This window comes from Theropithecus gelada, chromosome 16 (genome assembly GCF_003255815.1).
Source record: "Theropithecus gelada isolate Dixy chromosome 16, Tgel_1.0, whole genome shotgun sequence".
Classification (NCBI taxonomy): Eukaryota; Metazoa; Chordata; class Mammalia; order Primates; family Cercopithecidae; genus Theropithecus; species Theropithecus gelada.
Genome location: NC_037684.1, coordinates 1,797,019 through 1,809,836, shown reverse-complemented (window position 1 = coordinate 1,809,836; position 12,818 = coordinate 1,797,019). Strand labels below are relative to the sequence as shown.

At 43.9% G+C, this 12,818-nt stretch overlaps 1 pseudogene across 1 annotated transcript in view; it reads left to right on the top strand.

Annotated features, from left to right (window-relative positions):
* Positions 1-5,807, top strand: part of LOC112609054 — a 37,478-nt pseudogene extending 31,671 nt beyond the window's left edge. The window contains exon 2 of the transcript XR_003116156.1: positions 4,984-5,807. The product of XR_003116156.1 is annotated as a keratin, type I cytoskeletal 18 pseudogene (transcript). The remainder of the gene's footprint in view (positions 1-4,983) is intronic.
* The last annotated feature ends 7,011 nt before the right edge of the window (positions 5,808-12,818 follow it).

Sequence of the window (12,818 nt, the reverse complement as noted above, 5' to 3'; positions counted from 1 at the left end):
ATCAAAGGGCAGATAATTATATGGGGAAGAGGATTTGTTTGTGTCTCTCCAGGTAACAATCAGGTTGCCTGTATGGGTGCCCACCAAACATCTGAAGATCTATTATGAGCTACAGCAGGAAGAGAGGACTCTGGGAAGAGCCAGAACTCCCAATATGAGTGACGGCACAAATACATATCTCAAAGATGAAGAAAAAAAACAAGAATAGTTATCATGCAAATTCTCCAAAATGGGGACAAATCAAGAAGTTGGTGCAGATGGCAACAGACAACTTGAAAGCACAGAACAAACTAAAAACAACTAGTAACCTGATAGTGGCCATGCTGGTGACACTCACCATGGCGGTAAGCCTCAATATTTTGGAGCAACTCAAAACTTCACTTATTGGGCATATGTCCCATTTCCTCCTTTAATTAGGTCTGTGAGTTGGATGGACCGTGTTATTGAGGTGTACACCAATGACAGTACCTGGATGCCTGAGCCCATAGATAGCCAAGGGCCAGTGCATCTGAATGAAGAAGGGATAAAAATAAATATATCCATAGAATATAAATATCCCCCAATATACCTGGGACCTGCTGTTGGCTGTTTACAGATTGACACACAGGCCTGGGTGGCAGTAGTACCTGAAAAAATAAATCATGGGCTGCTTTGCATATGATTTTGGGGTGTAGTTTAAAATATAATCATTCCCATCCTAAAACCCTGCAGTTCCATCCAAATAAGTTCAAATATAAACAAAATAGAGTTTAGTTTAAAGGTGTGGATGCTTAAACTTGGGAAGATTGTATAGCAAGTAAGGCTGAGGTACTACAAAATAATTCCTATGGAATCATCATTAATTAGTCCCCTAAGAGGATCTTTAAAAAAAAAAATAGCACCAGAAGGCCTTCTTGTAGAACAAATGTAATAAACCGATGGAATCATTGGCAATTAAATCATGCACAATATATTCAGACAAAAGCTTAGGTCCTTATCATATAGAGTCCTACTGGCATTGTCACCCCTAGTCTAAAAATAATATCTCCTGCCATAGGACAGGAACATTCTGAATTATTAGCTATGGCTCAAAGTTCAATAAAAATTTGGGAGGGTAAATATAACAAGTATAAAGGGAAGGGAGGTAAAAATAAATATGCTCTTTCTTTTTTTTCCAACAGGACTTTTTGGATTCAAAGTTGTGTTTGGCCACCTTTTGTGCTGGCAATAGGAAATGTTACTCAATATAAATACACACGTTATTTCATGCCCCAAATGTCATTTGTTTACCTGCATTAATTCAACTTTTAATAAAAATCAGACTATCCTAATAATTAAAGCCAGGGAAGGAGTCTGGATCCCTATGTCTTTAGACTGTGGAAGGCATCTCCATCCATTCATATAGTAACTGAAAACCTTAAAAAGCTTTTATCCCATTCAAAAAGATTTATAGTTGCTATAATTGACCTCATTGCTGTTACTACTACTACCGCAATAGCTAGTGTGGCTCTGCATTCATCTGTACAAACTGTTACATTTGTCAGTAAGTGGCAAAATAATTCCACAAAATTATGGAACTCTCAAACTCAAATAAATAAAAAAATAGTTAACCAAATTAATGATCTCCATCAGACAGTGATTTGAATGGGAGATTGTATTATAAGTTTAAAAAGTAAAGTTGAAAAGCAATGTGATTGAAATACCTCTGATTTTTACATTACTCCCCATCTGTATAATAAAACAGAGCATGCGTGGGAAAAAGTTAAGAGACATTTAAAAGATCATACTGGAAATTTATCTTTAGATCTTGCAAAATTGAAGGAACAAATATTTCAAGCCTCTCAGTCACATATGACACTAATGCCAGGAACTGAAGTGCTTGAAGGAGCTGCAGACAGATTAGCAGCTATTAACCCACTAAAGTGGATCCAAGACACTTGGGGGCTCTGTGATTTTAATAATGATTGTGCTTTTAATCTGTGTTGTTTGTCTTTATGTAGTCGGCAGATGCGGAAGCCGCTTCTGGAGAGAAAGCTGCCACCAAGAACGAGCAATAATAGCTGTGGCGGTTTTGTGAAAAAGAAAAGGGAGACATGTTGGTAGAAGAGCTGAGGCAGGATTGGCTTGTCTGTCATAATATAAAAGCGTCTTGGAAGATGTCTGGGGTCCAGGGTCTGAAACCTCTCATGGCCTTTGGAACACCAAGCTCTGTGCCAAAGGGTGGAAGTCTGCTCTGCCACACCACAAATCTAAGCCCAGGGCATAAAACCCCTCGTGGCTTGGATGGAATCCAGGGCTCAGGGCATAAAACCCTTCGTGGCCTCTGGAATGTGCACAGACTTGTTGGTTGCTCTCCCAGGCTCATAAAAATGTTCTCCATTATCTCAAGCAGCAGAGCATATTCTATATGCATCAAAGAAAATACTAAACCATCACAGCTATGCTTGATGCACTGCTACCTTTCTATCCCCACGTCCTCACACCCCCACCTGTTTACCCCCACATCCACACATCCTCACCACCTGCAGCTGTGTTTGATCACCAATAGTGTGGGCTCCCAGAGCTTGGGGCCTTCGCAGCCTCTGTACCAGCGTTGGCCCCCTGGACCCACCTTATGTACTCTTGTCTTTTCTCATTTCTTTGACTCTGCTGGACTTTGTAGCCCCCATGGCCTGGTGTTGGGTCTGATCACCCCAACAGAAATTGCGCCATTGCACTTCAGCCTGGGCAACAAGAGTGAAACTCCGTCTCAAAAAAAAAATTTTTTTAAATAAAAAAAATAAAGTTCAGAGATATTTTACTGGAATTGGCCATTTCTTCTGAGCTGAGTACTGTGGCTTTTCAGGAGGATTATTCAGAAATGAACAGCAATATTAATTAGTTCCCACACCATGGTTTCTTTTGAGAAGCATTATGGTTTTTGTTTGTTTGTTTTTTTCATTCAAGGGAAGCTTTTATTTTTGAGTCAGTCATATGAATACCACCTGTGGGGGCTGCCTTCCCACCTGACTGCTGGCCTCCTGCCAGGCCCATTCCTCCTGTTCTCTCACATCTTCTTTCTTTTTTTTTTTTTTTTTTTGAGACAGAGTCTCGCTCTGCCACCCAGGCTGGAGTACAGTGGCCGGATCTCAGCTCACTGCAAGCTCCGCCTCCCGGGTTCACGCCATTCTCCTGCCTCAGCCTCCCGAGTAGCTGGGACTACAGGCGCCCGCCACCGCGCCTGGCTAATTTTTTGTATTTTTAGTAGAGACGGGGTTTCACCGTGATAGCCAGGATGGTCTCGATCTCCTGACCTCGTGATCCGCCCGTCTCAGCCTCCCAAAGTGCTGGGATTACAGGCTTGAGCCACCGCGCCCGGCTCTCACATCTTCTTTCACAGCTTCAAAAGCAGCTCTACTCTTGGTTCTGTGCCCCACCTTGTTTGTTTGTTTGTTTGTTTTTTTGAGATGTAGTTTCACTCTTGTTGCCTAGGCTGGAGTGCAATGGTGCTATATCCCGGCTCACTGCAATCTCCATCTCCCAGGTTCAAGTGATTGTCCTGCCTCAGCCTCCAGAGTAGCTGGGAATATAGGCACCCACCACCACGCCTGGCTAATTTTTGTATTTTTAATAGAGACAGGGTTTCATGACATTGGCCAGGCTGGTCTTAAACTCCTGACCTTAGATGATCCACATGCTTTGGCCTCCCAAAGTGCTAGGATTACAGGCGTGAGCCAGTGTTCCCGGCCCCCCACCTTGTTCTAATCTCAATTGTCTTTGTTCACTGTGGGCACAACGGCCTAGGAAGGGGCAGTGTCACTGCTGTCACTTTTTTATGGGGCAAGAGGCAGTTTGGATGCTTTCTTCTGTGCATAGTTTAGCTTCTTTGCTCATCGGACTTTGCCTCCTCAACAATCTCATTGTTACATGATTAGAAATGGAAAGAGGTCATTTTGACTGTCTTATCAAAAGGGATAAGGAAAATTGACTACATATATGTTTATATATTTTTTATATATATTTATATATATATTTTTATATATATGTATTTTTGAGGTAGGATCTTCCTCTGTTGCCCAGGCTGGAGTGCAGTGGCACAATCTCAGCTCACTGCAACCTCCACCTCCTGGGTTCAAGCAATTCTCCTGCCTCAGCCTCCCGAGTAGCTGGGACTACAGGCACGTACCACCACACCCAGCTAATTTTTTGTAATTTTTTTTTTAGTAGAGACAAGGTTTCACTGTGTTAGCCAGGATGGTCTCGAACTCCTGACCTCATTATCCACCCGCCTCAGCCTCCTAAAGTGCTGGGATTACAGGTGTGAGCAACCACACCCGGCCAAAAATGACCGTATTTATCATATCTCTTTACGTCTGTGAATTCTTTCCTGGGCCTTTCCTGTTGATACTTGGTTTTATTTTGGGGATGTCAACATTGTTTAGCCCACTCATTCTTACAGAAAGCCTTAAGTGAACTCTTCTCTGTATGTTTCACATACTAATCTTCCCCTTCCTTTGGGCTTTTTTTTTTTTTTTTTTTTTGAGACAGAGCCTTACTCTGTCACCCAGGCTGGAATGCAGTGGCACGATCTCGGCTCACTGCCACCTCTGCCTCCTGGGTTCAAGCAATTCTCCTGCCTCAACCTCCTGAGTAGCTGAGAGTACAGGCATGCATGACCACGCCTTGCTAATTTTTGTATTTTTTAGTGAAGACAGGGTTTCACCATATTGGACAGGCTCGTCTCAAACTCCTGACCTCGTGATCCACTCACCTCGAACTCCCAAAGTGCTGGGATTACAGGCATGAGCCACCGTGCCCCGCCTATGCTTTTTTTTTTTTTGAACAGACAAAAAAACCTCATTATTATAGGGAATTAATCTGCAGTCTTTTTACTAGGTATTTATAATCCATGTGTGAGAACAATCTCAAAGGAAAGAGACCTGTATCAGAAAATTTAGCTTAAGGTATTTATTTGGACAACATTTAAATGTTTATTTTCTAAAGGTAGAAAATTTATTTCTACAGATTTATCTTCAGCTTTAAAAAAAAATTGGCCATCAAAACCTGAGTCCTGTCCTCTTGCTCTCCTCCCCGGCCAGCATGAACTTCACCACTTGCTCTACCTTCTCCACCAACTACCAGTCCCTGGGCTCTGTCCAGGCACCCAGCTGGTCAGCAGTGTGGCCAGCGTCTATGCAGGCGTCAGGGGCTCTGGTTCCCAGATCTCCATGTCCTGCTCCACCAGCTTCCAGGGCAGCATGGGGTCCGGGGGCCTGCCCGCGGTGATGGCCGGGGGTCTGGCAGGAATGGGAGTCATCCAGAATGAGGAGGAAACCATGCGAAGTCTGAACGACCACCTGGCCTCCTACCTGGACAGAATGGGGAGCCTGGAGACCAAGAACTGGAAACTGGAGAGCAAAATCCAGGAGCACCTGGAGAAGAAGGGACCCCAGGTCAGAGACTGGAGCCATAACTTCAAGACCATCGAGGACCTGTGGGCTCAGATCTTTGCAAATACTGTGGACAATCCCCACATTGTTCTGCAGATCGACAATGCCTGTCTTGCTGGTGATGACTTTAGGGTCAAGTATGAGACAGAGCTGGCCATGCGCCAGTTTGTGGAGAGCGACATCCATGGGCTCCACAAGGTCACTGATAACACCAATGTCACTCAGCTGCAGCTGGAAGCAGAGATCGAGGCTCTCAAAGAGGAGCTGCTCTTCATGAAGAAGAACCATGAAGAGGAGGTAAAGAGCCTATAAGCCCAGATTGCTAGCTCTGGGTTGACCATGGAGGTAGATGCCCCCAAATCTCACGACCTCGCCAAGATCATGGCAGACATCGGGTCCAATATGACGAGCTGGTTCCAAAGAACTGAGAGGAGCTGGGCAAGTACTGATCTCAGCAGATTGAGGAGAGCACTGCAGTGGTCACCACGCAGTCTGCCGAGGTTGGAGCTGCTGAGATGACGCTCATGGAGCTGAGACATACAGTCTAGTCCTTGGAGATTGACCTGGACTCCATGAGAAATCTGAAGGCCAGCTTGGAGAACAGCCTGAGGGAACTGCTACACCCTGCAGATGGAGCAGCTCAACGGGATCCTGCCGCACCTGGAGTCAGAGCTGGCACAGACCTGAGCAGAGGGACAGCACTAGGCCCAGGAGTATGAGGCCCTGCTGAACATCAAGGTCAAGCTGGAGGCTGAGATCACCACCTACCGCCACCTGCTGGAAGACAGCGAGGACTTCAATCTCTGCGATGCCCTGGACAGCAGCAACTCCATGCAAACCATCCAAAAGACCACCACCTGCCGGATATTGGATGGCAAAGTGGTGTCTGAGACCTACAATGCCAAAGTTCTGAGACATTAAGCCAACAGAAGCAGGGGACCCTTTGGGGAACAGGAGGCCAATAACAAGTTCAGATGTTAAAAAAAAAAGAAAAAAAAGAAAAAAAATACTGGCATTGTTATGGCATTAACAGTTATATATATGTACTTTTTTTCCAAACAACATTTATAGCATAACTTGAATTTTCTATTCATTGGTATATACATTTTTCTCTTGAAATGTGTATTTTCTAGTTTATTGGATATTGAAAACAATCTTTGATTTATCATTGTAATTTAAATTCACTATCTCTTTTCCAGCAATTATTCTTTTTTTGTTTTTTGTACAGTAGTAGAAAACAAAATCCAAGCAAGCATAGACCAGGCAAGATATTCAGCCGTCTAGAAGTCTGGAGATTTTGTCCAGCAAGGAGCCCCCTAACAAAAGGCAGAATGTCAAACTGTGAGTGCTGACCTCTGACATGGCTCTGATACCCCAGACCCATTAAGAGAGACTTTTCTCCCAGCGGGGAGATGATAGAATATTCTGAAAACCCATGTACCTGTTGAAAAACTAAGACTATACAAAGAAAAATTCCCCCCGAAGGGTGCAATTCTATCTGGATGATGCCCCCTCAAAATAAATAGCCTGTGAGGTTTGTGACTTAGAAGCCTTGTGACCCCTTACCTGTTTGTGTCATTTTGAAATTTTGCCTCCACTTCTGTTTCTCTCACAAGACCCATGGCCACCTGAAGCCTAATGCTGCCATGGAGTTTTGTTCTGCTCTTTGGTTGCTGCTGGGTTCTTCTTGGGTTGAAAAGAAAAATCACTTCAGTTGGTCCATCTATAATGAAATACTGATCTAATGTTTGATACTCCACCAGGAAATTAAAATGAAACCGCTGTTGCCACCTCCACCCCCAGCTCCCATTTCCGAAAGTTTTATGAAGCTTCATGGATGCTTTACCTCAAAGATGCCCTGGGCTTTTTCCAGGAGAATGATATAACCCATAGAAGGGCAGGAAGAGGTCAGCGAACCTGCTTCCTGTCCCCTGTTCCCTGCCATGCATTCAGAATCAGAGAGCAGCAGATTCTGAAGTCAAGCTGCCAGAATCTCATGTGCTACCATCTCACTTTAACCACAGGCTACTTCTTTACTTTCAACATCATTGATCAAAGTCAGATTTCGTGGTGGGTGGGGGATAGTGTGGGGGTGGTGTAGGGAGAAGTAAGGAAATGCTGTCTTTTGTCAGTACAAAGCCAGGCCCCCTCAGACTCTGCTGCCCTGAGTTCCTGGAATTTAATCTCTCTCTCCATCAATTGCAGTTGGGTTGAGCAGTTAAAGTATGATGTCCAGCAACTGTAGACTGCGCTCAGAAACTTCCAGTACCAGTGCTATGCAAGGGAGCAGCAGGAGAGACAGCGAGAAGAGCTTCTGTCTCGAACCTTCACTGCTAATGTAAGCCACGTTTGCGGTGGGTGTCGGCCTGCCCTTGACAGATTGTGGGGGCTGGAGTTCAGATATCCGAGCATCATCTTTTTTAGGGGGTACCTGAAAAAGATTGATGAGGAAGAAACCAACTGGAAATGACAGGGACTTTGTGCATTGTCACAGAGACTAGACCTAGACAGAAGAATCAGGTAACACAAAAACCTGAAGAAGAAGTAGTTAAATTGAAGGGGACTAGGGAGAGGTGAAAATAACCTGATTGGGCTGGTCTGAGACAGAAAGGTGGAAATTCACATGGTGGAAATGTGTTTCTGATCAGATAGAGACAGATTATTAGAATTTAGGCCATTTGTAGAGAGGGCAACATTTCAAAGCTGCCTGCGGGCAGTTGCCATTGTGCTGAGTTTGTGCGTGGTTCTGGTGTCAGGTGCATTAAAATGTTTTTGTCCCTAGTCTGAGCAGTGATTTGAAGGAATTTGTTAACATATATTTAGGGTTAGATAGACTGTTTGCCTGAGTCTGTCTGAAAGTGTGTTGGTTTGCACATTTGATTTCTCAGAACCCATTGTCCCTGCCCTTTAGTCTTAACCGGACCGTTTCCTGAACATGGCTGTAGAACATACTGGACTTTTCTGTGTCGTAATATATTCCACTAAGTGAAGTGTGCTTTAGCTTTTTGTGTTTTGTTTTTTAGAGGTTTGTTTTCTAGAGATGTTAGCTTTCTAAGCCTGTTGTTAGAATTCACATCATTTCCCACTTTGCAGATGTTTAATCCTCAATGCTTCATCCTTGCTTTGCAGTAAATTTCCCCAAGTATTTCAAAATGTGCCTATGTAGTTTTTGCTTCTCCAGAGTAAGCAATCAAGTCACAATTTTTTTTGCTTGTTTTTGTTTTTTTGAGACAGAGTCTCACTCTGTCACCCAGACTGGAGTGCAATGGTGTGATCTCAGCTCACTGCAACCTCTGCCTCCTTGGTTCAAGTGATTCTCTTGCCTCAGCTTCCCTAGTAACTGGGATTACAGGTGCCTACCATCATGCCTGGCTAATTTTTGTATTTTTAGTAGAGACAGGTTTCCCCATGTTGGCCAGGCTGGTCTCAAACTTCTGACCTCCAGTGATCTGCCCATCTCGGCCTCCCAAAGTACTGGGATTACAGGCGTGAGCCACCACGCCTGGCCAAGTCACAGTGTTTAACAATTCAAAAAATCAGTGAAGTATAAGACACACTAAAAGATGATGTTTGGATTTTAGATTGTTACAATTATGATTCAAGTCTTTTTTCCACCAAGGATGATTGCTCAGGATTATTTTGTTTCTTGCCAGCCTGGTGTGATGCTGTGCATACAGTGGGTTCTTAATAAACACTGACTTGTTTATTAAGAATGACCAAGAAGATGAAACTTCTTCTTGGTCATTCTGCCATCTGGAGCTTGGAGTCTTTCAAACACTAGTGTCTTTTGATGCACTGAGCATTAGTTGCATGCAGAACACTAGTTAAGGCACTAGGAGTAAAGCACACGAGGAAATTAACAGAACGGACTCCTACCTGTGAGGAGCTCCCCTGTTAGCAGGGGCAGTTGAAAACGCACATGTGCAAAACGATTCTGAATCCTAGCAGCAAAGAAACAGTGGCAGAATTTCTTTGTGACAATTGAAACTGGTGTTTAGGTGGTAAAAACAGCACTGCTAGGGCTGGGCGCAGTGGTACATGCCTGTGATCCCAGAACTTTGGAAGGTCAAGATGGCAGATTTCTTGAGCTCAGGAGTTCACCCTCCTGGGTGACATGTCTCAAAAAACCTTGTGGCTGATCACCTGAGGTCAGGAGTTTGAGACCAGTCTGGCCAACATGGTGAAACCCTGTCTCTACTAAAAATACAAAAATTAGCTGGGCATGGTGGTGCATACCTGTAATCCCAGCTACTTGGGAGGCTGAGGCATGAGAATTGCTTGAACCCAAGAGGCAGAGGTTGTAGTGAGCCGAGATCACGCCACTGCACTCCAGCCTGGGTGACAGTGAGACCCTGTCTCAAAAAAATGAAAATAAGGTTGGGCACGGGGACTCATGCCTGTCATCCCAGCACTTTGGGAGGCTGAGGCAGGCGGATCATGAGGTCAGGAGATTGAGACCATCCTGGCTAACATGGTGAAACCCTGTCTTTACTAAAAATACAAAAAATTAACTGGGCGTGGTGGCACGCACCTGTAATCCCAACTACTCGGGAGGCTGAGGCAGGAGAATTGCTTGAATCCAGGAGGTGGAGGTTGCAGTGAGCTGAGATCCCACCACTGCACTGCAGCCTGAGCAACAGAGTGAGACTCTGTCTCAAAAAAGCAAAAACAAAGAAACAAACTTTTTTGTAGAGAAGGGGTTTCTGTATGTAGCCCAGGCTGGTCTCAAACTACTGGCCTCAAGCTATCCTCTCACATTGGCACTGGTTTTGCAGTGGGAGGTTTTCCAGTGGGAGAAGGGGCATTTGTTTTCAGGATGCCAAGCAAGGAGGACTAGGGAGCTAACAATCAAAATCCCCTCTGAATGGGAGCAATAATCCTATCTCTTACAGTTGAAATGAGGAATGAAATGGTTTATGGAAAACCAGCAGTGGCTGATAATCCTAAATGTTAAGTATTGTGTATATTTTTTCCCTGACTTTAAAATGCTTCACTTTCATTTAGCTACACAGGTCCAGACTGATGGTTTTTTAAAAATTATCAGTCACTTCATTGGTTCTAACAGTACAAAGCTCCATAATTTTAGAAACTGAATGACTCTGCAATGTAGAAAGGCTATACCTTATTCAGATAGAGCACAGTCACATGCTGGTTTGTCTGTGGCACATCAATATCATCCCAAGAATGTAACCACCAAGAGAGAATAAGAGGAAAATCCAGGCTTTATCCCTATTGAATTATTTATCCCAATATTAGAATATTAGTGAGGTAGGTGTGGCCACACTGTGATGGCAAATTGAGCTTCGGTCACAAACACGCCTTGTTGCCCCCACAGTCTACTGACATCAGCTTCCTTTACATAGCAGTGAATGCGCAAAAGTTTGCACAGTTGAGGGTATTGTCATCACGTTTTGGTATATACTGGAATCCTGGCAGCTTCTTCTCTGATTCAGAGAGGCGTAAACATTAAAGATGAAAAAGAACAACTCGGGTCTGTCCTTTGGGGTGATTTAGGGTGGCTGTTTAAATTTGTAATGGTTGAAAAGTCTTGAGAGTGTCGCACCCGAAAACTCATGCTTTTCTTCTCTCAGCTGCAGCTTATTCTTCTCACCTGTGTAACAAGCTGTACTCCCTTCTCACAGAAGCTTAGCATTTCTTCCTCTGCCCCATAACATTTTTTCAATACTTACATTTATTAGGTGCTATTTATATTCTAGGCATACTTATACAAGTGAGATAATGTGGCCGACTGCCACTTCTACTACTTGAGACCATCATTGCAGCAGTTACCACTGTTACTGCTTAAGACCATCATTACAGCAGTTACTGTTACTGCCTGAGACCCTCATTACAAGACTGAACTAAGGGAGGAATGTAGAAATGAAAACTTAAGATAAAATAAACTGTGTTAAGGAAAGGCTACTTAAGACAAAAACTGTTTCAAGGAAAGGCTAGTATGGGGAAGGAGAGTTCCCTGCTTCTAGTGAGCAAAGGCAGCCCCTGAGCTTCTGTAGCCCTTTATATTTATTGGGTAACAACAGCAAGGAGGAGGAGGTAATGATTGGTCAGCTGCTTAATTGAGCACAGGTTCATATTGTTATTAACAGGCTTCAATTATGCCTAATCATAAGAAACATTTGTGTGGCCTCCAACATCTCCCCCTTTTTGTTTTTAAATTAATTGAGCAAGTTAATTGCAGGCTGAGCCTTAATTACCAGTTGGTGATCCACCTTCATTTTTCTTAGCCCTTATTCAAAATGGAGTTGTTCTGGTCTGAATGCTTCTTACATATGTCCCCCTTCCCTTTTACAAGAGGACCTTTAATCCTAAGGGTTGCAGAGGGACGAAGGTCCATCTTCTGCAACTTCTTCATGCTGAATAGGGGTGGTGATATTCCTGCCTAACTATTAGGGTCTCTTGTATTCAGGGTAGAGAGGAGCTCAGTCAGAAAGCACTGGTCTGTTAAGCATCGATTGTACCTCTGAGTTCCAGCAAAAGGTGAAACCCTGGTGCTCCAGCAGTTTCTGAGCTTCCTGTGTGGTTTTCTTGATCTGTCCCCATATTATGGGGGTTGATGTCAGTGTGACTCCGGTCAGTTCTTGTTCTGTCTTCACATTCAAATTCAACGGGCTCATGGCTTGTACTGGGGAACCAAGTCCATGGTTGGGATCCATGGGTCCCTCCAGTCTCTTGTTCCATGGTCCAAGACACCTTGAGGGCACCCACATGGTTTGTTCATCTTCTGTAAAGACACAAGCATACCCCCAACACCACATCAGTAAATCTAGCGAAACAGAAGCGAGAAAACTTTTGTGGCTGTAGCCAGGAGGCATGCCATTGCTAAGCATTTGTTCTACAAGCTGCAACTCAGCTTCTGCCTCTTTGGTTAATTACTGCAGGGTAAAACTTTCCGCTGATAATGAGAACCAGGCTCTTTCTGATTAACAGAAGGCACAGAGAATGAAAATTGAGGCTTATCCTTTTTGTACAACAGTATAGCAAAAAGCAATCCTTAAACCTTCAATTTGCACTGTACAGGTGGGACCACTAGATGCTATGGGTTGTGATAGCTAAATATCTCTCCTAGTTGCACTTCCAAATCCCTGGCCTCCTCCCTTCTTCTTACGTAGAGAAGGGTAAAATATACAGGGAATAAGCAACAGTTGAGCAACAGATTCTCCCAGGTCAAAAACCCAAAGATCTTGTGACATTACCACTACCTGAATCTCTCCTTCACAATCAGAATCAACAACTCCTGGGCCTGTAAGTTAAGACAGCTTTTACCAAAATCAATCCCATGTATCTTGTTGGCAGAGGTCCCCAAATACCAATGGGAATCTTAGTGAGTTTGTTTCTTTCAATTAATGTAATTTGTTCTCTAGCTGGGAGATCTAATGCTGTGTTTCCAGG